Genomic DNA, 25,755 nt, shown 5'->3' on the forward strand with positions numbered 1-25,755 from the left:
TGCCCATTCCCAAGTGAGGCACGTGCATGCTCAACACCTGAAAATATCTGTTCTGATTTGGGCCTCAGGAGAAGAGTTAATGTCTCCTTCATCTTTCCCTCTAGCAATCAGCCATGACTGCCTTTGCATTGTCCGTGCTCTCAGCCTACCACCTCCTCCCCCTGCCATTGCAGTGGCTAACACTGGGGAAGAAGACCAAGACGCCGCAGCCTTCCTCCAATCCCTCTCAAATCAGCACGGACAAAGACACAGGTCTCAATCCACAACTGCTGCAGATGGACCCTGGCCACATGGGATGGTCAGACACACCCGCCCAGCTGTCTGCAGGCAAAGAGGCTCAGAAGAGGTTTGGGGGCCTGAAGGACATCTTGCTCCCATGTCCATATGGGCGGACTATTTCTGCTCCATGAGTCAATTTTGCCACATAAAAGACTTAATTTCAGCCATTCCAGGGTGCTACAGGATGCACAGCTTCCCATCAGCCCACCTGAACTCCAGCCATGCCATTTTGATACCAGGAATAAGGTCACTTGCTTTCCTGCCCCTTAGGGGGTCGGAGCCATGAAAGCAAAATGGCACTTCTGTTTACCTGTTAGGTTATTTTTTTGTAATCCTCATATGTTTGAAAAATGCAATTATATGAAAAAAGTTTAGTAATTACAGACATGACAGCAGAAAGACCTCGGAACCAAGCTTATTCTCATGGCCGATTCTGCTCCACCTGGGACTCTGGGCGCTGCCGGCATCCTGTGGTCAGAATCACAGAGGGACCATCAGGGACGGCCTTCCCAGAGGATGGACCTCACGTGACTGCTGCCTGAACGAGTGGCACTGGCCACTCTGCCTGGAGAGAGGAGTAAATACAGAGCTGGCCAGGAGACCTGCACACTCTGCTACCAGCCTTGTCCATGTTTAGCCTCTAATTTGAAAATGAGGAACACACAGACCAAAGTATCTTTGATGTTTAGTAGGGACCACAGAAATGCCCTGGGCCTTTCACTCTCTCCTTTTGCAAATTCCCAGGTATGGAAATGTCGTTTGGATAGAGGGAGCCTGCAGGAGGTGGACGCATGAGCAGCACGACAGGGCTGACTCCATCCTCTGAAAATGGGGACCCGTGCCCGGCGTGTGGCCTTACTGGTTCAGTCTTCTTCACAGTGGGAGGTTTTGAGTGCCCAGATGCCCAGTGCCTCCTAACCGGAACAGGACAGGACCGGGCTGAGCCCTGGAAGAATCCCATGCACACTTGGCTATTCAGGGAGTTTCCGCCCAGCCAAGGTCACCTCTGTGGCTACCCTGGTCTTGCTGCTCATATCTGCCAGGAAAGGCCTGGACTTGGAGAGAAACCTGGGATTTGGATTCAGTCCGTGCCAGCCTGACTGGTTTCGTATCCTTACCTCTATCTGTGGAAGCCTATGTTCCTGAGCAGCGAGTCAGAGGGGGCATCTGAGCGCAGAGCAGGGAGCCTCAGATGGGAAGAAGTCAGAGGAACCAGAATGTGTCAGAGAATGTGGAGTCGAGTGCCTGAGCTCAAAGGCAAGCTGGGCCACAGGCTGGCTGTGTGATCTTGGGCAAGTTCGACAAGCTTCTTTGTGCCTCTTTTCTCTCCTTAGTAAGATCCATGTCTTCACTAATGCACTGAGGGCTGCCATTACGTTCTATATGCAAAGATCCAAGGCAGGCCCTAGGCCTCTTGGTGAGTGCTACTCCTCCTTACAATTTGCTGCCAGGAGTAACATTGGGTGAGAGAACTTCTTAGAGCCTTGGCAGTCCTTGTCCTCCTGGACCCTCTGTTTTGAGGGTGGAATGAGATGAAGGGCAAGTGCTTTCCCAGCTGGTCAGGTGCTCTACCAACTGGGCATATTCTAATCCCCCAAGAGTGTACAGATCAGAGTTTGATATGGCCAATGGGTCCAATGCCCAAGTGAGAATCTCTTGACGAAGTTATTGGTGTGGGGTTTTGCTTTGGTTTTTAATTATAAAGAACAAAAGAAAGTATTACATTTACCCTAACGTTGTAGGCAAGTTATGGTCAAGTGAAGATGAAGACCCATCCTCAAACACAGGTTCCGTTCTTAACTCATCTCATTTAAAGGAGAGAAAAGCCTTGCAGGTGGAACATGGTGTGGGTAGACAGTAGACAGGGGTTCAGCCAATTTCAGTGTTTGGCCTCAAGAAGTGAATTTGGGTTTGAGGACCTCTCTCTGGAAGGATTTTATGACCAGATCTTCCTGGAGATGATATTATAAGCGTTTCTCACCAAATATTTATTTTCCTGGGGTGCAACTTCTGCTTCATTCTCTCTTTAACTCCAGCTGTCTTTTTGGACTCAGGTGCAGGTTGCTCACAGGGTCCTACAAAGTAACTGTCTTCCCAAATCTCACCCACCTCTGAGCTTCTGCTGTGTTCCTCTTTCTTTCTCGCTGTCATTTTTTTTTTTTTTTGAACTGGAATCTACTACTTTGGATGATGCATGCTGGTGTTTTCTAAAGTTTCCTGATTGATTATGTCTTTAACAAATAATCTGATAATATTTTAGCTTCTTCTTGAACTTTGTGGCATATTTTTAGGCTTCGGCTAAACCCATTTTTGAGTGCTATGACATTGTTCATGTATGACATGGTGCCAATAGAAACAAAATGTTGTCATATAGGCTCCCCGAAAACTTCAACCAAATCTGGTCCAGATCTTAGACTCTGACAGGTTCTGCTGTCATTGGATCTCAGTGAGACCTTTGCACGTACTCCTTACTTTGTGATCCTCCGTAAGTACTTCTTTCGGCTCTCCATCTCATTTCCTGCTATTCACTCGGGAATAAAGAAATGTCCTACACTTTAAAGAGTAAAAACAAAAATTGGAGCTCAGAGAGGGTGGACTTGTCAATATCACACAGAGCAGGGAGTGTGGTAAGCCCTTGAAATGGGGCTCAGTGACACCACTACCTCCCAGGGATTCCTAATGTCTGAGGGTTCCAGTGAGCTGAGATGAACCCAGGGCCTAAGAAGCACTGTCTGACCTCGTCACCTCCGAAGCCCCACCCAGTGCACATGGCGTGAGGGGTTTCCATGGTGATGGTAAAGAAACCTCACCTGCCATCTCTCCCATTACTGCCGTGTCCCTTTTCATCCTATTCTGTGCTAAATGTCCAGATGTGATCAATAGAATCAGGAGAAAATTGAGGCCTGAGGGGAAGGGCCAGACTCTGGGCATAAAGAGTGGATTGAAGTCAGACTAGGGGCTGTTCAGCAATGAGTCCAGGGCCTTCAAATGTTGGGCGCTTGGCAGCAATGCCAAGGGGAATGGGGGGGATTTGGGTCCAAGTTTATGTTTGAAGAATGTAAGCATGATTTGGAGGCTCCTGATGTTCATATGTCCCCATCAAGCATAGCTAGGAGTCACCAGAAGAGAGAATGGTGCTAGAAGTTCATGTGAGAACAGGGCAGACCCTGCATAAATGTGGGATCTCCCTGTTTGAATCAAGGCCCAAACACTGTGGCAGGGACACTCCCAAGGAACTCAAACGTATTTTATCAGGGCTTTAACATAAGGAATATTCTTAAGAAAATCGGCAACATATGAGAATCTAATTTAGGCTGTTATGAGATGCTATACACTTGGAAGAATAGGTTAACTGTCAAATTATTACCAAATTGTTGCAAAAAATTGCCAATGAAGCAATCATACAAAGGTCAGGTAACAGAGTGGGTGGCCATCACTCTGGGAGAAGGAGATAGCACCGGCAAATGAGACAGCAAATGGCAAAGAAGGGGGACAGTTGCTGTTTTCTGAAGTAAAGCTTCTTAAGTGTTATTTGACCATTTGTTACCTGTGAATGTATAACTTTGATTTTTAAAATAAGTAGAAAAGAGCCTCTTTCCTAACACCAGCCAATCTCTGAGCCCCACAGATGGTATTCTGCTTTCTTGCAGGAGGTTTTGGTCCCACCCGCCTGCCCCCTTCTAGGACAACCCCACCAGCAAGTAGGTCTTCTAGTTCCTTATGTGTGTTTACCTGCTGGTCCTGGCTTGGGCCCCAGGGAGCCCAGGAACCTCTGGGTTCTCTCAGCTGCACTTCCATCCATGGTGCCCAGCCTCAGTACCTAGGACTCTGTGTGCCTGACCTCCTCCATGTGGGGCTGCTCCTTCCAGGTGTCTACCTGGTATGGGCATCTCCTGGCAGCTCTCCTCTGATGACCGAGTGTGGTGGGGGTGCTAAGGCCAACTTGCTGTTGGCATGCCCGGAACTTATTTGCTGGCTGTTTCAAAGACTCCCTAAAGGCTCCATGGATTTTCCTTAGAATATAGTTCTGAGCAGTCCCACCCATCCTCTTCCCCTCTGTTTCCCACTAGGGCTGATACTTGCTTTAAGGTCTGATGGCTCACCCAGTCCTTCATAATTTTCACAATGTTATGTTCCTTCCTAAAACCCTTGCAGTTTAGTGTGCTCTTGGCATCTGCTGCTCAGAGGAGCTGAATAACAGAGACTCCAACCCTTCTTCTCTCAGTCCCTGCTGCCCCTGTGGTGAGGTTGACAGTTGCAGACCATAGAGCCAGCCTGGCCTTGCCTAGTGCATACATGACCTCTTAGTAAGGCTGGGCCCTGCTAAGGGCTATGTTTTGCACACATTCCTGCTAGTCACATCCAGCACATCTGGGCTACCACTCAGATGGCAACATTACATTGAGGACCACTGTGGCCATGGCAGCAGTGGACCAGGTGTCAGTCTCATCTTCAGTCATCATGGAGACCCCAGCTATGCAGCACTAGCAGGTGTTTTAGAATGGAGGATCAGATGCTTGAGCTTCTGAGCAGGCCTCTTCCCTCTACTGCCTTCTCTCAGGGTCTTGGCAGCAGCTGGCTCTGGAAGGCATCCTGGCTCTGGGTTCAAGAGCTTGCTGGGCTTCTACATGAAGGTGTGAAGTGTGAATGTCACCTCTTCTGATTTACACTTTTGTTTTCTGCTACAAACTTGGGATGTTTTCTGAGGGGCGCTGAATAGATGGGGTAGATGGGGAAGGAGGCAGGGGCTAGAAGGTGTTCTCCTGGGGCCACCCTCCAGCCTGGGGCATCTGATGGGTGAGGAGGGGAGAATCTTTGGGATCCTGTTTATGAGGGCACCGCAAATACCACTTTTTTTTTTTTTTCTTCAAAATTCTAGTGGAGAGGTTTTACCAGGTTGGGAGAGAGGCCTCAGAATTAAGTCCCTGTCTCCTGCCATAATTTACACTGGTGAAGCTCCCTATCTGAGCATAAACTTCCAGGTGGAGTAAAAACAGCATTCAACAATGGCACCATCATTGGTACCAATGGCATTGAAAGAAGGTGGCACTGACGCCCTAAGTGGGTGGCTGCCTTATGGTCTTCTGTTGCCTGGAGAGCTTTGCCTCCATCACTGGTGCCCACCTTGGGAATTCTCAGGAACTACTCTTCAAAGGTATGCTCAGATGCCCACTCTGCAAGGCCATTTTTTTCCCTTACTGTACCTCTGAAATCATTCTGAGACAGGAGAATAGAGAATTAGGGTAACCAACGGTTAAAGCATAAGCAAAAAAACAGCAGGTGCAGCCAGCACTAGACAGCATGGAAGTCACATCCTCCCTCCTGTTACAACAAGACAGAAGTTTCCACTTCAGCCTCTTGTTTCATCCGGAGTAAGTCCTTCATAGGGTGTAACCAGTTGGAGGCCTCTAAAGGGCACCTAGAGGTGTTACTAAATTATTTGATTAATAGCTTAATAAAAACCCTAAAGAACATTGTAATCAGCACCCTTGAGCCCTTTACTTGAGCCTGCTTCTACTCTGTGGAGTGTACTTTTGCTTCAGTAAATCTGTGCTTTCATTGCTTCATTCTTTCATCGCTTTGTTTGTGCACAATAAATCTGTGCTTTTGTTGCTTCTTTCATTGTTTTGTTCTTTTGTTGCTTTGAGTGTTTTATTCATTATTTGTTCAATGCCCCATGAGCCTGGACAACTCAGAGTCAAGACTTTTTACCTCGTAACAGTTTGTTATCCAAGCACTTGCAAATCCATCTGTCTTCTGTGTGTGGCTTTCTATGTGGCATAACTATAGACATTGAAGGTGAAACACAAGGGTAAGACTCTGTTCCTTAATGAGCTCACAGTTCACTGGATGAGACAGAAGGAAGCCACTGACTCTGAAAGGAAACAGAGTGTGGCAAAGATGGGGCAGAGGAGTGAGCACAGACAGGATCAAGAGAGAGGTGAGACAAACTATTGACATCAGTGCAACCTTTCTCGGGAGCAATGTGTGAGCTGAGCTTTGGAGAAGAAATGAGGAAGCTGAGTGTGCTGGCTCACTCCTGTAATTTCAGCACTTTGGGAGGCCAAGGCAGGTGGACAGCTTGAATACAGGAGTTTGACACTAGCCTGGGCAACAAGGTGAAACCCCATCTGTACTGAAAATACAAAAAATTAGCCAAGAGTGGTGGCACGTATGTGTGGTTACAGCTACTCAGGAGGCTGAGGTGGGAGAATCACCTGAGCCTGGGAGGTCAAGGCTGCAGTGAGCTGAGATCACACCAGCGCACTCCAGCCTGGGCAACTGGAGTGAGATCTTGTCTCAAAAAATACATACATACATACATACATACATACGAACGAGAGAAGAGCCTTCCACAGCAGTATGGAATGGCCAATGCCCCTCCTCCCTGCTGCTCCTCCTCCTGTAGCTGTTTCCTTCTCCCCTCCATGCTTGGAACAGCCACGGCAACTCTCCAAATCATGACACTCAAAATGCCACTTATAAAAAGAACATCAGGATTGGTGCCTCTGCTTCTTCTGACTTGACCTCCCTTCTCTTTCGGATGTAGTTCTTTCCACCCATCCAGCCTCCACACTCCCTTGAATTTTTCATCATCATATTCTGATGAAACATTTGCATCTCCGAATCCCATATCTGCTTGTGTATGATCCAAATACTTTTTGAGTCAACAAGGTGAACATATTCCTCATATTTTGTTATGGAATATTTAAAAAGTCTAAAACAGACACTGCTGCTGAGAAAGTAAATTCATGCACCTACAAAGAGAAAGGAAAGGACAGCCATCCAGCATTTGACTACTGAGTTTCCACCTGCACCCTTCGACATGAAAGGTGCATGTTACATGAAACAATGTGACAACTCTTATTCCTATCAAACAAAGTAGAACTTTCTTCCTTGTATGTAAAGAAGTTTGCACCCTCTACACCAAATAAGGAGATGCACAGTTCCAACAGTTATTGTATACATCACTGACCATATTAGTCACTCCTTAAAATCCATCACAGGTCCACCAAATATTCTGTTACCTGAAGACTACATTATAAGATTAAACTCCAACAACATATATATACAACAAATGAATGGAGAGAAAAAAGTGGTGAGCATGTAATATTAATGTATACATATTACAAAGAAAAATATGCAAAGCTACTACCATACTTGTTTCTGTAATTTATCATGAGGCCATGACACCTTTTTATATATATATATATATATATAATTTTTAAATATAAAAATTGATTTTAAAAATTTTATTCTTTTCACTATGCTTCTTTTTATTTTGTGGAATCAGGCCATGATGGTACATTGGTTTTCTTGTTTCACTACCCATTCCACATTTTCCCTGTCCTCACTGAAAACCTCAGTTTGTCTCAGGTCTTTGTCTAACATGAGTGACCTAAATCACCAAAGTCCAATCCTGAAGACAGGCTTTTCTGGGGAATATGCAGGGTTTGAGCAACCGAGGCCCACTGAGTGAGCCCTTTCCAGGCACCAAGGGAAATGCCTTCAGGATAAGGAGGAAGAAAAATCTAACCAAAGATCCAAACCATGGGACCATATGGACATGGCTATAATGCCAGGTGATTCCCAAAGAGGAGATACTGGTGAACTTCCCATGAGGGAAATTCTCTTTTGTTATCAGGCCATGAGAGGGCAAACACACTTAAAGCTCTGAGCAGTATCCGGAGAAGATGCCTGAGCAGCTTTGGTGCTGACTGTGAAGAAACTGGAGGATGACCAGAAAGATCTGAATCTCCATGCTGAGGTCTGTGCTGTGAGGACAGGGGCGTATCTAATGCATCTAACTCCACCTTCTACCCTGACTTCAAACTCTTCAAGAATAAACTGCATCAAGGCAGAGGCTGAGGAACTTCTGTCCATAATAAAACCCGAGGCCTTATGCCCTGCACAGTGTGTTAGGGACTTGATGGCAACGAAGGTTGCCAAGCATGTCAATTCTTCTGGACACAGGGGCACAAGTCATGGAGGTGCCAAGAAATGTCCATGCCCCTTTTGAAAAATTAACTGAATTTGGAAGTAACTCTGAACAATTGGCTGATATATCTTTGTGGGTGGGCCCTTTTGTGCCAATACACACTGGAGTGACTATAATTAATAATGCCGAACATATTGTGGGAATAGATGTAGAGTGTGTATGTAATACTATGTTTAACTGTAAAGGACATTCCCTGTAAGAAAATACGAAGTAGGACAATGGAGAGTCACAAGTACATAAGCGGGAGTAACAGCACATGTTGTTACATGCCGACATCCCTATCCTGGGGTGGGTCAGAAAGGAGAACACTAACAAAGTGGGTATTGCCCAGCAAACATCCATTACTAATGGAAGTGTTACATCCAGGAAAGAAGTAAACTGGACATTAATGGCATCTCACAGTTACATGAAATAGTACCTAGTCACCCTCTAATTGTGGCTGTCTCAGACACAGGATCTGTGCCAGCACCTTGGACTTCTTGGGAACTTCAGGGCACTGGAGTTCTTGAGGATACCTGGGCTTGGTTCACAGATGGGTCAGCTAAGTTCAAGGCCAGTGGGGGATATTGGGCTGCTGCTGCTGTGGGGCCCCAAAGGAAATTGCTCAAAACTGCATGGAAAAGGGAACTCTGCTCAGTGGGTGGAGTTGCAGGCCAACACTTGCCCTAGAAACACCCCCTTGCCCCCAGAATGCACCTTGTTACAGTTCACTGACTTGTGGGCAATCAACAGTGGAATTGGCAGTGTGGTGTGGTGCTGGTGATGAGATGACTGGACGATCAAGTTGTAGCTTCTATGAGGACAAACGTTGTGGTGCACATTGCACAAGATTTCAACCCCCGGTTTGTGACTCATGTGGATGCCAAGAAAACAGACCCTTCAATAATGGACATCACTGAAATCCACAAGTTGATCAGGAGACCTGTACTGCCCTGGTGCCAGGGGCCATTACAAGATGGAATGGGCTGCCCTTAAGGAGAAACGGATAAAGGTAACTAATAATGAAGGCTATGCACCAAGTGGAGCATACTCATCATGAAGGTACGCAGGCCTCCTGGGCTCATCACTGCCTTCTGGCAGGGCCTCAGTGGCAGCCAGCTCTGGAAGGCATCCTCACTCTGGGTTCAGGGGCTTGCTGAGCTTCTGCTTGAAAGTTTGAAGTTAGGATGTCACCTTTTCTGAGTTACATTTTCTCCTGCAGATTTTGGACATTTCCTGAGGCACACTGAATACATGGGGGTCGATGGAGGGGAGGAAGGAGTGGCTAGAAGGAAGGAAAGGGCTATCACTGGGTGGGCCCTCTGGGACAGGGCATTGGGCAGGGACAGCTCTAGGGGACTTCACAGGGAGGAATGAGGAGTGGGATGCACTCCGACTAAAAGACGGCAGGATGACTGAGGACTTAGTCCTTTGGGAATGGAGGTTTAGGTCACTCTAAAACACAACGACCTGAGACGAATTGAAGTTCTTGGTGAGGGCAGGGGAAATATAGAGTGGATAATGAAAGGAAGAAGTCATTGTATCCATGATGGCCTGAATCCACAAAGCAAGAGAAGTGTGGTGAAAAATTAATTAATTAAAAAATTTTAATGGTATTATGGCCTCATGACAAATTACAGAAACAGATATGGTAGTAGCTTTCTATATTTTTCTTTGTAATATGTACATGTTTATATTATATGCTCACCAATTTGATCTTTCCTCTCTGTTCATTTGTTGTATATTCATGTTGTTGGAGTTTAATTTTGTAAGTTAGTCTTCAGATAACAGAATATATGGTGGACCTATGATTGATTTTGTGGAGTCATTAATATGGTCAGTGATGTATAGAATAACTGTTGGAACTGTGCATCTCCTATTCTGTACAGAGGGTGCCAACTTCTTCAGATACAAGGAAGAAAGGTGTATTTTGTTCGATAAAATAAAAAGAAAGGTGTATTTTGTCACAGAGTTTCATGTAAGTCCTAGTAAATGTTGAAGGGTGCAGATGGAAACTCAGTAGTCAAATGGTGGGTGACTGTCCCTTTCCTTTCTCTTTGTAGGTGCATGAATTTACTTTCTTAGGGGCAGAGTCTGTTGCAGACACTTTTAAAAATTTCACAACTGGCCAGGCACGGTGGCTTATGCCTGTAATCCCAACACTTTGGGAGGCCGAGGCGGGTGGATCACGCGGTCAAGAATTTGAGACCAGCGTGGCCAACATTGTGAAACCCTGTATCTACTGAAAATACAATAATTAGCTGGGTGTAGTGACATGCGCCAGTAGTCCCAGCTACTCAGGAGGCTGAGGCAGGAGAATTGCTTGAACCCGGGAGGCGGAGGTTGCAGTGAGCCTAGACTGTGCTGTTGCACTCCAGCCTGGGTGACAGAGCAAGACTGCATCTCAAAAAAAAAAAAAAAAAAAAAAAAAAAAATCACAACCAATTGAGGAATATGTTCACCTTGTTGACTCACAGAGGATACAAATCATACACAAGCAGACAGGGATTTGGAAATGCAAATTTTTTCGTCTGCTGTCGAGGGACTGTGGAGGTTGGATGAGGGAAAATAACTGCATGAGACCCAAAGAGGGCAGGGAAGGGAGGCCAAGTCAGAAGAAGCAGAGGCACCTACTGGGATGTTCTTTTTAGATGTGGCATTTTGAGTGTCATGATTTGGAGAGTTGTTGTGACTGTGCTGAGCAAGGACAGAGGGAAGAACGGAACAGCGGGAAGAGGGGACATTGGTCTCCCCATACATCTTGGAAGGTTCTTCTCCCACACTCTTTAGAACCTCATTTCTTCTCCAAAGCTCAGCTCACACATTGCTCCCCAGAAAGGCTGCACTCATGACAATGGTCTTTCTCCCCCTTCTCTTGATCCCCTCTGTGCTCACCCCTCTGCCCCACCTTTGCCACATCCTGCTCCCTTTCAGAGTCAGTGGCTTCCTTCTGTCTCATCCAGTGAACTGTGAGCTCCCTAAGAAAAGGAACAGAGTCTTACCCTTGCTTTTCATCCTCAATGTCTATAGATATGCCACATAGGAAGCCACATACAGAAGACAGGTGGACTTGCAAATACTTGGATAACAAATTATTTCAGAGGTACAGCAAGGGAACAAAATGGCTTTGCAGAGGGGGCATCTGAGTGTACCTTTGAGATGTACACTGAGGAATTCCCCTGAGTACACTGAGGAATTCCCCAGGTGGTCACCAGTGATGGAGACAAAGCTCTTCAGGGAGCAGAAGACGATAGAGCAGCCACCCACCTAGAGTGTTAGTGCCACCTCCTCTCTGAGGGCTATTTGTGCTTGACCTGGGAGTTTGTGCTAGGCCAGTGAGCATCTCCAGGGTAAACTGTGTCAAGAAACAGGATCTTGCTCTTTAGGACTTTCTCCCAATCTAGTACAACCTCTCTGCTAGAATTTGCAAAGGATATGGTCTTTCTGGTGTCCTCATAGACTGGATTTAAGGGACATCTGGTGTCTAAGTTCCATCTTTAAAATGACCCTGTGATGACACTGTGCCTTTTCACTCTGTAGGGTACACTTCTCACCTGCACTGTGGTCTGGGAAACTCAAGTCACCATCCCCACCATGTTCTTCCTGACTTTGAAGCAGCCTGGTGACCCCAGGCAGGAACTGACTAGCAGGGGAATCTTGATGCAGGAGAATTTTTAAAGAAATTCAGGAGCAGAACTGAAAGAAGGAGAGAAGGTGGAGGTGGGAAAGCTGACAGCTGGAGACCGGGGAGGGCCCTCTGAGGCCTGGGAGAGAGTATGTGGATCGTGGGGAGACCTTTCCCAGTATTTTGGTAAAGGCTCCATCAGTGCCCTGTCCCTGTGTTGGGGTCCCCCTTTCACGAAGTATCCTCTACACCATTAGCCACCTCCACTCTGTCCACTAACTTGCAGTGGGAACAGTAGATGCAACTGGCCGGGCTGAAGGTCAGTGGGAACTCCAGGGCCCCAGAGAAGGCCGGCGCCACACTGAGCAGGATCCAGGAGAGTGGAGAAGGGAGGTCAAGGTCCTTGTTAGAGGAGGGTGTGAAGGGGTCAGGATGAAGGAGCAGCAGGACCTGAGGCCCTCCCTCTGCACACAGCCTTTTTCTGGTGGGCTCAGGCTCTGGCAACAGCCCCTTATTTACTCCCCTCCCCCTCTGTTCAGGCTCAGCCAATCCCCCCTTAGCTGATAGTGGAGGGGTCACAATGGGACCCTTGTGATGTCACTGCATCCCACTCCTCATTCCTCCCTGTGAAGTCCCCTAGAGCGGTCCCTGCCCGATGCCCTGTCCCAGAGGGCCCACCCAGTGATAGCCCTTTCCTTCCTTCTAGCCCCTCCTTCCTCCCCTCCATCAACCCCCATGTATTCAGTGTCCCGCAGGAAATGTCCAAAATCTGCAGCAGAAAAATGTAACTCAGAAAAGGTGGCATTCTAACTTCAAACTTTCAAGTAGATGCTCGGCAAGCTCCTGAACCCAGAGTGAGGATGCCTTCCAGAGCTGGCTGCCACTGAGGCCCTGCCAGAAGGCAGTGATGAGCCCAGGAGGCCTGCCCAGCAGCTGCAGGGAGGGGCGGAGGATTGGGGCTGCATCCATGAGCATCTGAGCCTCTATTCTAAAACACCTGCTAGCACTGGATGCTGGGGTTACCATGGTGACTGAAGACTCTGCCACCTGGTCCACCCCTGTCATGACCACAGTGACCCCCAATCTAATGTTGCCATCAAGGATGATAGCCCAGATGTGCTGGATGTGACTAGCAGGAACAAGGAGAAACGCAACCCTTAGTGGGGGGCTCCACTTTGCTAAGGGCTAGCTTATGGTTTGGACAAGGGAAGCTGGCTCTGTAGTCCCCACCTTGCAACAGGGGCAGCAGGGACTGGGAGAAGAGAGTGTGGAGTCTGTTACCGAGCTCCTCTGAGAAACAGACACCAAGACTAAATTGCAAGGGTTTTAGGAGGAAACAGACATACATGAAAAGAAAGAGAAAAAACTGGGTAAGCCGCTAGACCATGAAGCAAGTGTGACCCCCAGTGTGGGGGAGAGAGGGGAAGAGGATGGGTGGGACTGCTCAGGACTGTGTTCTAAGGAAAATCCGTGGAGCCTTTAGGGAGTCTTTGAAACAGCCAGCAAAGAAGGTTTGGCTGTGCCAGCAACAAGTCAGCCTTAGCATCCCCAGCACACTTGGTCATCAGAGGAGGGCTGCCATGGGAGCCCTGTACCAGGTAGACACCTGGGGGCAGCAGCCCTGCCTGGAGGAGGTCAGGCACAGAGTCCTAGGCACTGAGGGTGGATGGAAGTGCAGCTGAGAGAACCCAGAGGTCCCTGGGGCCAAAGCCAGGACCAGAAGGAGAGCACACACAGGAAGAGCTAGAAGACCTCCTTGCTGGTGGGTTTGTCCTAAAAGGGAGCAGGCAGGTGGGATGAGAAACTCCTGCAAGAAACCAGAACGCCATCTGTGGGGCTCAGGGACTGGGTGTTGTCAGGAAAGATGCCCTTTTCTATTTATTTTTTACAATCAAAGGTATGCATTCACATGGAGAAACAAATGGTCAAATAATCCCTAAGAGGTTTTACTTCAGGATACAGCTACTCTGTCCCCCTTTCCTCGTTGCCTGCCCACAAAACCATTTTCCTCTCTATGACCTGAGTCACAAAGACCTTTCCCTGTGCTGTCTCCCTCTGCCAGGGTGCTGGCCACCCGCTCCGTTACTTGACCCCTCACAGCTATGCATGATTGCTGAATTGGTAATCTGTTGCAACAATTTGGTGATAATGATTTCACACTTAACCCAGATTTCCACCTGCACAACATCTCATAGCCAATTAAATGAGATTTTCACTCATATGTTGCCGATTTTCTTAAGAACTGATACTTTATGTTAAAGCCCTAGTAAAATAAATGATTGAGTTCCCTGGGAGTACTCCTGCCACAGTGTTTGGGCCTTGATTCAAACACCTGCAGTGCCTGGGAGACCCCCCCCCCCCGCCCCACCGCCCAACACCACACGCATTTATGCAGGTGTCCGCCCTGTTCTCACATGAACTTCTACCACCAACCTTCCCTCCAGTGGCTCCTAGCTCTGCTTGCTGGGGACACAAGAACATAGCAGTCTCCAAGTCATGCTTATATTCTTCCAAACATAAACTCAAACCCCAATGTCCCCCATTCTTCTTGGCACTGCTGTTCAGTTCCCCAGGTTTGAAGGCTCTGAGTTCACAGCTCAAAGCCCGTCATCTGACTCTAACCCCTTTCCTCTCAGAACATTTCCCCTTGATTCTATTGATCACATCTGGACACTCAGCACAGAATGGGATGAGAGGGGACTCAGCAGTAATGTGGCACGGCAGTAATGGGAGAGATGGCAGGTGAGGTTTCATTACCATCACCATGGAAACCCCTCACGCCATGTGCACTGGGTGTGGTTTTGAAGGTGGGAGGGTCAGACAGCCCTTCTTGGGCCCTGAGTTCATCCCAGCTCACTGGGACTCTCAGATATTAGGGATCCCTGGGAGGCAGCGGTATCATTGAGCCCCCGTTTTAAGGGCTTACCACACTCCCAGCTCTGTGTCTTCTTGACAAGTCCACCCTCTCTAAGCTCTAATTTTTGTTTTTACTCTCTAAAGTGTGGGGCATTTCTTTATTTCACAGGAAACAGCAGGCAGTGAGATGGAGTGAGGACTAGAATAAGGCCAGGAATATTGCTGAGATGGTTCTCAAATCAATGGAGGGAGATATCTGTGGATGAATCACAAAGGGAGGGAATGGGTGCAAAGGCCTCACTGAGATCCAATGACAGCAGAAGCTGCCAGGGTCTGACATAAACCAATTTAGTTGAAGCGTTGGGAGAGGCTGTATGACCATTTCGTTTCTATTGGCACAATTCCATACATGTAAAATGTCATGAGACTCAAAAATGAGTTTAGCAGAAGCTCAAAAATGTGCTACAAAATTCAGGAAGAAGCTAAAATATTATCGGATTATTTTATAAAGGACACAACTAGTAAGGAACTTTTGAAAACACCAGCAGGCATCATCCAAAGAAGTAGATTCCAATAATAATAATAATAATAATAATAATAATAAAAAGACTGGGAGGAATACATCACAAAGGAGGGTGAGATTTGGGAAGACAATTACTCTAAGACCCGGTTAGCAACCTGCACCTGATTCCAGAAAGACAGCTGGAATCAAGGAGAGAATGAAGCAACTTTACTGGCTGGGTTGAAGCCAACCCTACCAGAACGGAGAAGGCTAATAAGGTTATCAAGATTCTCTTGAAGGAAATAATCCTCTGGTTTGGGTTGCCCCAAAGCCTCCAAAGTAATAATCGCTCGTCTTCCACCTCGCAAATAACTCAAAGCATTGCTAAGGCTCTCAGAATCAAATACTATTTACACTCAGCATGGAGGCCTTAATCCTCAGGGAAAGTAGAAAGGGCTAATCAAACTTCAAAATGGGCATTAGCTAAGCTATGTCAGGAAACATCAGAAACTTGGATCAACTTACTGCCCATAGCCCTCTTAAGAAACCATTATTCTCCAGGAACAAAAATTAATATGAGCCCATATAAAATGTTATATGTGAGGTCATTTTAACTAATGATCTAATTACTGATCCAGAAACGGCTGGGTTAATAAAATACCTAGTTAACCTAGGACGATTTCAGCAGGTTTTGCGAGAGTTTGGAACTCAAAGGCTCCCTGCACCAGGAACTAACCAGCAAACCAAGATCAGGCCAGGAGATAAGGTACTTGTTAAAACATGGAATGAGGAGTCACCCACTCAACAACTACAACCCTAATGGAAGGGACCGTTTTCACTGGTGTTGGCCATGCCTTCCATGGTCAAAGTAATAGCATTAGATAGTTGGATACCTCTTCCAGGTTTAAGCCTGCAATATCTGAAGTCCTGAACCTGCAACCAGAGGCTCCCACCAGCTACTATACCTGTGAACCCATAGAAGACCTGAACTACCTATTTAAAAGATAGAAGATGAGTAAATACCTAACGATTTTCCCTGGTGTAAAATGTTAACTGATTTTTGCTCCCTCACTTACAGATGCTTGTATAAGGGTTTCAGCCAATGTTGGAACAAAATCCAAAATCAGGGCAAAATACCCACCTGTCATGACTGGATCAAGCCAGCTCCACCTTTTACAACCAGGTACAAGGCTCGCCACAACCTATGGATACCCGCCTAACTACCTAGGGACAGACAGCCATAATCCTCAATAGGCAGGAACAATGCCCATGGCCAGCAGAAAGTAGCTACAGAAAGCTGATCTTCAGCCCTTCTGCCTCCCATAAAGATTTATGGGGATCATATCTGTCAGGGGGAAATGAGGCAGGAGAATAGGGAATTAGGGTAACCAGGGTTTCCGCTGGCACAGCCAGTGCCGCAGGGGTGGAAGAACAGCAGGTGCAGCCAGTTCAAACGAGCAGAAGAACAGCAGGTGCAGCATCTAGGCCACATCCTTGCTCCCATGACAACACGCCACTTCAGCCTCTGATTGGTCTCGGGCCAATCCTTTATGAGGTGTGGTCAGTTAGTTGGAGGCCTCTGAAGGGCAGCGAGGGGTGTTGCCGGGTTTTTTCTTTAATAAAAACTATAATTGAGGGGGCTCTTGAGCAGCCGCTTGCTCAAGCCTAATCCCACTCTGAATTTTCTTCAATAAATCTGTGCCCACTCTGGCATTTTGTTCAATCCCTTGCTCAATATGCCAAGAATAGCGGGGGGAGCATACAGGCCACATCCTGGCTGGGCAACTCACATTTAGGACACTCTCTCCAGCAACGGGGTGACATCATCCTCTTTCCTCAGCCTGTTAAAATGTTGGTATTATGGGCTTGAGCTGCCCTGCCTGGCCTGGAACTTCATTCTTTTTTGCTGAAAATTATTCCCTTGTATGCATCTATTACATTTAGCCATTCATCAGCTGGTGGACATTTGAACTGTTTCCACTTTTGTTTATTATGAATAAAGCTGCTATGAACACTTGTGTAAAGGTTTACATAGACGTATGTTTTCATTTCTGTGTACATATGTAAGAGTATAATTTTTCTTTTTTCTTTTTTGAGACAGAGTTTCACTCTTGTTGCCCAGGTTGGAGTGCAATGGCGTGATCTCAGCTCACCGCAACCTCCGCCTCCTGTGTTCAAGTGATTCTCCTGCTCAGCCTCCCAAGTAGCTGGGATTACAGGCGCACACCACTGCACCTGGCTAATTTTTTGTATTTTTAGTAGAGATGGGGTTTCACCATGTTGGCCAGGCTGGTCTCGAACTCCTGACCTTAGGTGATCCACCTGCCTCAGTCTCCCAAAGTGCTGGGATTACAGGCATGAGCCACCGCACACAGCCTCTAATTTTTGGGTCAAAGTGTAACTCTATGTTTAATTGTTTAGGGGAATTTCCAACCTGTTTTATGGTTTTGTTGTTGTTCTAAGACAAGGTCTTGCTCTGTCACCCAGGCTGGAGTGCAGTGGCACGAACACGACTCACTGCAGCCTTGACCTCCTGGGCTCAAGCAGTCCTTCAGTCTCAGCCCCTCAAGTAGCTAGGACTACAGGCGCATGCCACCGCACCCAGGTAATTTTTTATTTTTTGTTTGTAGAGATGGGGTGTCACTATATTGCCCAGGCTGGTCTCAAACTCCTGAGCTCAGGCAATCTGTCCACCTTGGCTTTCCAAAGTGCTGGGATTACAGGCGTGAGCCACCACACGTGGTCACCAATGTGTTTTCTAAAATGACTGTACCATTTCCCATTCCCAATAGCAGTGTATGAGGGTTTCATTTCTCCCCCACCCTCGCCAACACTTGTTCTTGTCTGTAGATTTTATCATAGCCATTCTAGGGGGTATAAAGTGGCATCTCATTCTGCTTTTGATTGCCTTTCCCTAGTGACTAATGGTGTTGAGCATCTAATTATGTGATTATTGGCAATTTGTGTATCATCTTGGAGAAATGTGCAAATCCTTTACTCATTTTTTCACCTGGGTTACTTGCCTTTTGTTGAGTTGTTAAGAGTTCCCTATGTATTCTGGTACAAGTCCCTTAACACATAAACAAGTTGCCAAGTTTTTCTCCCATCTTATGGGTTGTCTTTTTAGTTTCTTGGTGGTGGACTTTGAAGTCATAAGTTTTTAATTTGATGAACTCCAATTTTGTTTTTGTCACTTGTACTTTTTTTTTTGAGACAGGGTCTCACTCTGCCACCCAGGCTGGAGCATGGTGGTACAATCATGGCTTATTTCAGCCTCAAACTCCTCGGCTTAAGTGACCTTCCTGCCTTGGCCTCCTGAGTAGCTAGAGTAGAACTACAAGCACATGCCACCATACCCAAGTAATTTTTTTTATTTTGTTTTGTAGAGATGGGGTCTCTTTATGTTGCCCAGACTCATTTCAAATTCCTGGGATCAAGAGATCCTCCCGCTTTGGCCTCCCAAAGTGCTGGGATTACAGGTGTGAGCCACCATGCTTGGCCACTTTTACTTTTGGTGTCATATTTTAAAAATTATTTTTCTGATCCAAAGTTACAAACGTTTACCCTTATGTGCTTTTTTTCAAAATGTTTTATAGTTTAGTTGTTATATTTAGGTCTTTGATCCATTTTGAAATTAATTTTTATGTATGCTGTGAGTCCCAGATTCTCTGGAGACTAAGGTGGGAGGATCAGTTGAGCCCAGGAAGCCCAGGCTGGAGTGAGCCATGATGGGGCCACTGCACTCTAGTCTGGATGACAGAGTGAAACCTTGTCTAAAAAAAATAAATAAACCTCATGAGAGATTAGAGAAACAAGTATGACAGTGGCTTTCCATATTTTTTCTTTGTTACATGTACACATTTATATGCTCACCACTATGATCTTTTCTCTGGGTTCATTAATTATATATGCATATCATTGAAATTTAATTTTATAATTTAATCTTCAAGAAACAGAACATTTGGTGGACCTGCGAGGAATTTTAAGGAGTAGTAAGAACGGTCAGTGATGTATACAATAACTATTGGAACTGTGCTCTCCTATTCTGTGTAGAGGGTGCCAACTTCTTCAGACACAAGGAAGAAGGCTGTAGTTTGATAGAAATAGAAAGTTGTCACATAGTTTCATGTAAGTCCTAATAAGTGTTGAAGGGTGCTGATGGAAACTCAGGAGTCAAATGGTGGATGGCTGTCCCTTTCCTTTCTCTTTGTCGGTGAATGAATTTACTTTCTCATGGAGCAAAGCCTGTTAAAGACGTTTTTTTAAAAAAATCCCACAACCAAATGAGGAATATGTTCACCTTGTTGACTCACAGAGGATACAAATCACATACAAGCAGATGGGGATTCAGAGCTGCAAATTTTTTCATCTGCTGTCGAGGGAGTGTGGAGGTTGAGTGGAAAGAACTATATGAGAGAGACACAAAGAGGGCAGGGAAGGGAGGTCAAGTCAGAAGAAGCAGAGGCACCTACCTGGAACTCGGACTCTTTTTTTTTTTTTTTTTTGACGGAGCCTTGCTCTGTCACCCAGGCTGGAGTGCACTGGTGTGATCTCGGCTCACTGCAAGCTCCTCTCCCCAGGTTCAAGTAATTCTCCTGCCTCAGCCTCCCAAGTAGCTGGGATTACAGGTATGCACCACCATGCCCAGCTAATTTTTTTTTTAAATCTATTAGAGACAGGGTTTCACTATGTTGGTCAAGCTGGTCTCGAACTCCTGACCTCAGGTGATCCACCCTCCTTGGCCTCCTAAAGTACTGGGATTACAGGTTTGAGCCACTGCGCCCAGCCATGATGTTCTTTTCAGAAGTGGCATTTTGAGTGTCCTGATTTGGAGAGTTGTTGTGACTGCTGAGCTAGGACAGAGGGAAGAAGGGAACAGCTGCAGGAGGGTGAGCGGCAGGGAGAAAGGGGCATTGGTCTCCCCATACATCTTGGAAGGTTCTTCTCCCACACTCTTTAAAACCTAATTTCTTCTCCAAAGCTCAGCTCACACATTGCTCCCCAGAAAGGCTGCACTCATGACAATGGCCTTTCTCTCCCTTCTCTTGATCCCCTCTGTGCTTAACCCTCTGCCCCATCTTTGCCACATCCTGTTCCCTTTCAGAGTCAGTGGCTTCCTTCTGTCTCATCCAGTGAACTGTGAGCTCCCTAGGAAAAGCAATAGTCTTACCCTTGTTTTTCACCCTCAATATCTATAGATATGCCACATAGAAAGCCACACACAGAAGACAGGTGGATTTGCAAATGCTTGGATAACAAATTATTTCAGAGGTACAGTAAGGGAACAAAATGGCTTTGCAGAGGGGGCATCTGGAGTGCATCTTTGAAGAGTAGTTCCTGGGAATTCCCCAGGTGGTCACCAGTGATTGAGGCAAAGTTCTCCAGGCAGCAGACCATAGAGAAGCTGCCCACTTACAGTGTTAGTGTCACCTCCTCTTTGAGGGCCGATGGTGCCATTGGTGAAGGCTGTTTGTGCTCAACCTGGGAGTTTGCGCTTGGCCAGGGAGCTTCACCAGGATAAGCTGTGTCAAGAAACAGGATCTTGGTTTTGAGGTCTCTCTCCAAAGTTAGTACAACCTCTCTGCTAGAATTTGCAAAGGATAAGGACTTTGTGGTTCCCTCATAGACTGGATTTAAGGGACATGTGTTGCCTAAGCCTCATCTTCTTCTTTTTATTATTATTATTATACTTGAAGTTCTAGGGTACATGTGCACAACGTGCAGGTTTGTTACATATGTATACATGCGCCATGCTGGTGTGCTGCACCTGTTAACTCGTCATTTACATTAGGCATATCTCCTAATGCTATCCCTCCCCCCTCCCCCCACCCCACAACAGGCCCTGGTGTGTGACTTCCTGTGTCCAAGTATTCTCATTGTTCAATTCCCACCTATGAGTGAGAATATGCAGTGTTTGGTTTTGTGCCCTTGCGATAGTTTGCTGAGAATGATGGTTTCCAGCTTCATCCATGTCCCTACAAAGAACATGAACTTACCCTTTTTTATGGCTGCATAGTATTTCATGGTGTATATGTGCCACATTTTCTTAATCCAGTCTATCATTGATGGACATTTGGGTTGGTTCCAAGTCTTGGCTATTGTGAATAGAGACACAATAAACATACGTGTGCATGTGTCTTTATAGCAGCATGATTTATAATCCTTTGGGTATATACCCAGTAACGGGATCGCTGGGTGAAATGGTATTTCTAGTTCTAGATCCTTGAGGAATTGCCACACTGTCTTCTACAATGGTTGAACTAGTTTACAGTCCCACCAACACTGTAAAAGGGTTCCTATTTCTCCACATCCTTTCCAGCACCGGTTGTTTCCTGACTTTTTAATGATCTCCATTCTTACTGGCGTAAGATGGTATCTCATTGTGGTTTTGATTTGCATTTCTCTGATGGCCAGTGATGATGAACATTTTTTTCATGTGTCTGTAGTCTGCATAAATGTCTTCTTTTGAGAATTGTCTGTTCATATTTTTTGCCCACTTTTTGATATGGTTTTTTCTTGTACATTTGTTTGAGTTCTTTGTAGATTCGGATATTAGCCCTTTGTCTGGTGGGTACATTGTAAAAATTTTCTCCCATTCTGCAGGTTGCCTGTTCACTCTGATGGTAGTTTCTTTTGCTGTGCAGAAGCTCTTTAGTTTAATTAGATCTCATTTGTCAATTTTGGCTTTTGTTGCCATTGCTTTTGGTGTTTTAGACATGAAGTCCTTGCCCATGCCTATGGCCTGAATGGTATTGCCTAGGTTTTCTTCTAGGGTTTTTATGGTTTTAGATCTAATATTTAAGCCTTTAATCCATCGCCTAAGCCTCATCTTCAAAATGACCAAGCAGTGACATTGTTCCTTTTCACTCTGTAAGTTGCATATCTTACCTGCACTGTGGTCCAGGAGTCTCAGGTCATCATCCCCACCATGGCCAGTTGCCTGGTGTCCCCAGGCAGAAACTGATCATCAGGAGACCTTGGAGGTAGGAAAATTATTAAAGAAATCCAAGAGCAGGACTGTAACAAGAAAGTGTGGAGGAGGGAGAGAGGACAACTGGAGACCCACGAGGGCCTCTGAGACCAGGGACAGAATGCAGGGATGGGAGGGACAGAGGGCCAGAGTCTTCATCCACTGAGATGGGTGGAAGCCCCATCTGTGCCCTGCCCGTGTTGGGGTCCCCCTCTCAGGAGGTTTCTTCTGCACCACCAGTCACCCCTACCCTGTCTACTGACCCATAGCAGAAACAGCAGATGTGACTGGGGTACACTGAGGCAGGTGGGGACCAAAGGACCAGGGACAGCAGGCGCCACACTGAGCAGGATCAAGGAGAGCTGAAGAAGGAGGTGGGAGTTGTTGTTAGAGGAGGGTGTGAAGTGGTTGGGATGAAAGAGACCAGGAGGAGCAGCAGGACCTGAGACCCTCCCTCTGCACACAGCCTTTCTCTGTTGGGCTCAGGGACTGGCAACAGCCCATTATTTACTTCCCCTAACCCTTGCTCAGGCTCAGCCAATCCCTGCTGCACTGAAGTTCTCTCGCCCAGTGTTGTTCCTGGCAGTAAATTGTAAGGAGGAGTAGTGCTCACCGAGGGGCCTAACCTGCCCTGGGTCTTTGTACATAGAACTTATTAGCAGCCCTCAGTGTATTAGTGAAGTGGCTTCTCTTATCATCTTGACGCAAGAAAAGAGGTACAAAGAAGCGGGTTGAACTTGCCCAAGATCACACAGCCAGCTTGTGGCCCAGCTGGCCTTTGAGCTCAGGCACCTGACTCCACATTCTCTGACACATTCTGGTCCCTCTGACTTCTTCCCATCTGAGGCTCCCTGCTCTGCGCTCACATGCTCCCTCTTACTTAATGTTCAGGAGCACAGACTTCCAGCAGAGAGCCAAGGAAATGGAACCAGCCAGGTGGGGAAGCACTGAGTGTAAATCCCAGGCTTCTTTCCAAGTCCAGGCCTTTTCTGGCAGATATGAGCAGCAAGACCAGGGTAGCCAGAGGCAAGCTTGGCTGGGCGGGAACTCCCTGAATAGCCAAGAACCCCTGGGATTCTTCCAGGGGTCAGCCCAGTCCTGTCCTGTGCCAGGTAGGAGGCACTGGGCATCTGGGCACTCACAGCCTCCCTTAGCACAGAAGACTGAACCAGTAAGGCCATATGCTGGGCACAGGTCCCCATTTTCAGAGGATGGAGTCAGCCCTGTTGGGGCTGCTCATGTGTCCACCTCATTCAGGCTCCCTCATTATCCAAAAAGCAATTCCACACCTGGGAATTTGCAAAAGGAGAGAATGAAAGGCCCAGGGCATTTCTGTGGTCCCTACTAACCATCCTTTGGTTCTCTTGGTCTGTGTGTTCCTCATCTTCAAATTAGAAGCTAAAGATGGACAAGGCTGGTAGCATAGTGTGCAGGTCTCCTGGTCAGCTCTGTATTTACTCCTCTCTCCAGGCAGAGTGGCCAGTGCCACTCGCTCAGGCAGCAGTCACGTGAGGTCCATCCTCTGGGAAGGCCGTCCCTGATGGTCCCTCTGTGATTCTGACCACAGGATGCCGGCAGCGCCCAGAGTCCCAGGTGGAGCAGAATCGGCCATGAGAATAAGCTTGGTTCCGAGGTCTTTCTGCTGTCATGTCTGTAATTACTAAACTTTTTTCATATAATTGCATTTTTCAAACATATGAAGATTACAAAAAAATAACCTAACAGGTAAACAGAAGTGCCATTTTGCTTCCATGGCTCTGACCCCCTAAGGGGCAGGAAAGCAAGTGACCTTATTCCTGGTATCAAAATGGCATGGCTGGAGTTCAGGTGGGCTGATGGGAAGCTGTGCATCCTGTAGCACCCTGGAATGGCTGAAATTAAGTCTTTTATGTGGCAAAATTGACTCATGGAGCAGAAATAGCCCACCCACATGGACATGGGAGCAAGATGTCCTTCAGGCCCCCAAACCTCTTCTGAGCCTCTTTGCCTGCAGACAGCTGGGCGGGTGTGTCTGACCATCCCATGTGGCCAGGGTCCATCTGCAGCAGTTGTGGATTGAGACCTGTGTCTTTGTCCGTGCTGATTTGAGAGGGATTGGAGGAAGGCTGCGGCGTCTTGGTCTTCTTCCCCAGTGTTAGCCACTGCAATGGCAGGGGGAGGAGGTGGTAGGCTGAGAGCACGGACAATGCAAAGGCAGTCATGGCTGATTGCTAGAGGGAAAGATGAAGGAGACATTAACTCTTCTCCTGAGGCCCAAATCAGAAGAGATATTTTTCAGGTGTTGAGCATGCATGTGCCTCACTTGGGTACGGGCAGCATTTCTGATTGAACAGAGCCACAGCGCTTGATGCAGGTTTACGTGAGCCCCAGTTTCAGCAGGGGGTCTCCTCTCCTCCCTCCTCGGATGTCTCATGGCTCCATCGCACTCTTAGTGGCCTGGTCTTTCTCTCAGACAATTCCAGGCTGGTTCCCCTGCTTTACTATCTCCCACAACCTCTCCCACACCATTGCCCAGCTCCCAAGAGCTCACTGTGGCTGAGGAAAGGGGGTGCCTTGACATGGAGTTCCCTTCACATGAGGGGCCCAGAACACTCCTCCTGGAAGTGCTCCACCAGGACCCCTGCCACATGTGCCTCTTGGTGCAGGGAGGGGAAGAGAGCAGGTCGTGTCCGATGTGGGTGTGTCTGTGTGCAATGGCTGCTTGTATCCTTGTGTGTTGTGTATCTGCTCAGCAAACACCTGCGGTTAACTGAGTGCCCAAGTGATTCTTCTGATCACGTACGGCCCTGGAGGAAGTGCAGGAGATGGCCTTCTCTTTTTGCCTTGGGGGGTCCAGTTTCCCAGGATCACTTTGTCCTGTGGCCAAGAATGATCCTGGGCAAAACAGCACATTTAACCCAAGTTGGATTTCAACTCAACACTCCCATTGTGCCTCCCTCTCATCCCAAATGTGCCAAATACATCTAGTCTAATCTTAGTATTTACTCTTAGCCTTGTCTGTCAGGTCCTGTTCTCTATGAGTGAATATCCTAATGACCATAATAAAATCAGTTCCCTTTTTGGGGACTGACCTTTGCTGAGAACTGTCTCTATGAATGCTGTCTTGCTGCAAAACTTCACCTCTGGATAAAGCGGCTGTGCTCCTTCTGGGTGTCTGCATCGGGGCTGCTGAGGCACCGCTGAGAACGCACCACACAGCTGACTACGCTGCTGAGCATATCTCATTACCAAACGCACGTCCCTTTCAAGGATGCCAGGCCATTAGGGCTGCATTGCCACCTTGATGGACACTGGGGATTAATGCCTGTGTGTCCTTGTTCCATTAAAATGTTTGATTTTATTGAATTACTGGTATAATGATAAATACATTAATATTATATAGTTCAACTTTTTTTCTCTTGACTTTGAAAGAAATTGACACTCTTTCGTAGGCCTGTAAGTTTCCTGGTCACTGTGCCCATCCTGCCCATGGCTAAGGGGTCCTAGCAGCAAGCCTGTTTGTGACTGGTCCCTACACTCTCCCACTCTGCCCTGAGATTTGTTTC

The 25,755-nt window shown here is 46.9% G+C and overlaps 1 long non-coding RNA gene across 5 annotated transcripts in view; it reads left to right on the plus strand.

Annotated features, from left to right (window-relative positions):
- Window positions 1–424: 424 nt before the first annotated feature.
- LOC103246889 (uncharacterized) overlaps window positions 425–25,755 on the plus strand; it is a 61,087-nt gene continuing 35,756 nt past the window's right edge. For 4 of the 5 annotated variants that reach the window (XR_012089584.1, XR_012089587.1, XR_012089586.1 and 1 more), the window contains exon 1: window positions 425–17,845. This is a non-coding gene — a long non-coding RNA (uncharacterized lncRNA). The remainder of the gene's footprint in view (window positions 17,846–25,755) is intronic. The other variant, XR_012089585.1, reaches the window with a different exon arrangement.

This window comes from Chlorocebus sabaeus, chromosome 2 (assembly GCF_047675955.1).
Source record: "Chlorocebus sabaeus isolate Y175 chromosome 2, mChlSab1.0.hap1, whole genome shotgun sequence".
Taxonomy (NCBI): domain Eukaryota; kingdom Metazoa; phylum Chordata; class Mammalia; order Primates; family Cercopithecidae; genus Chlorocebus; species Chlorocebus sabaeus.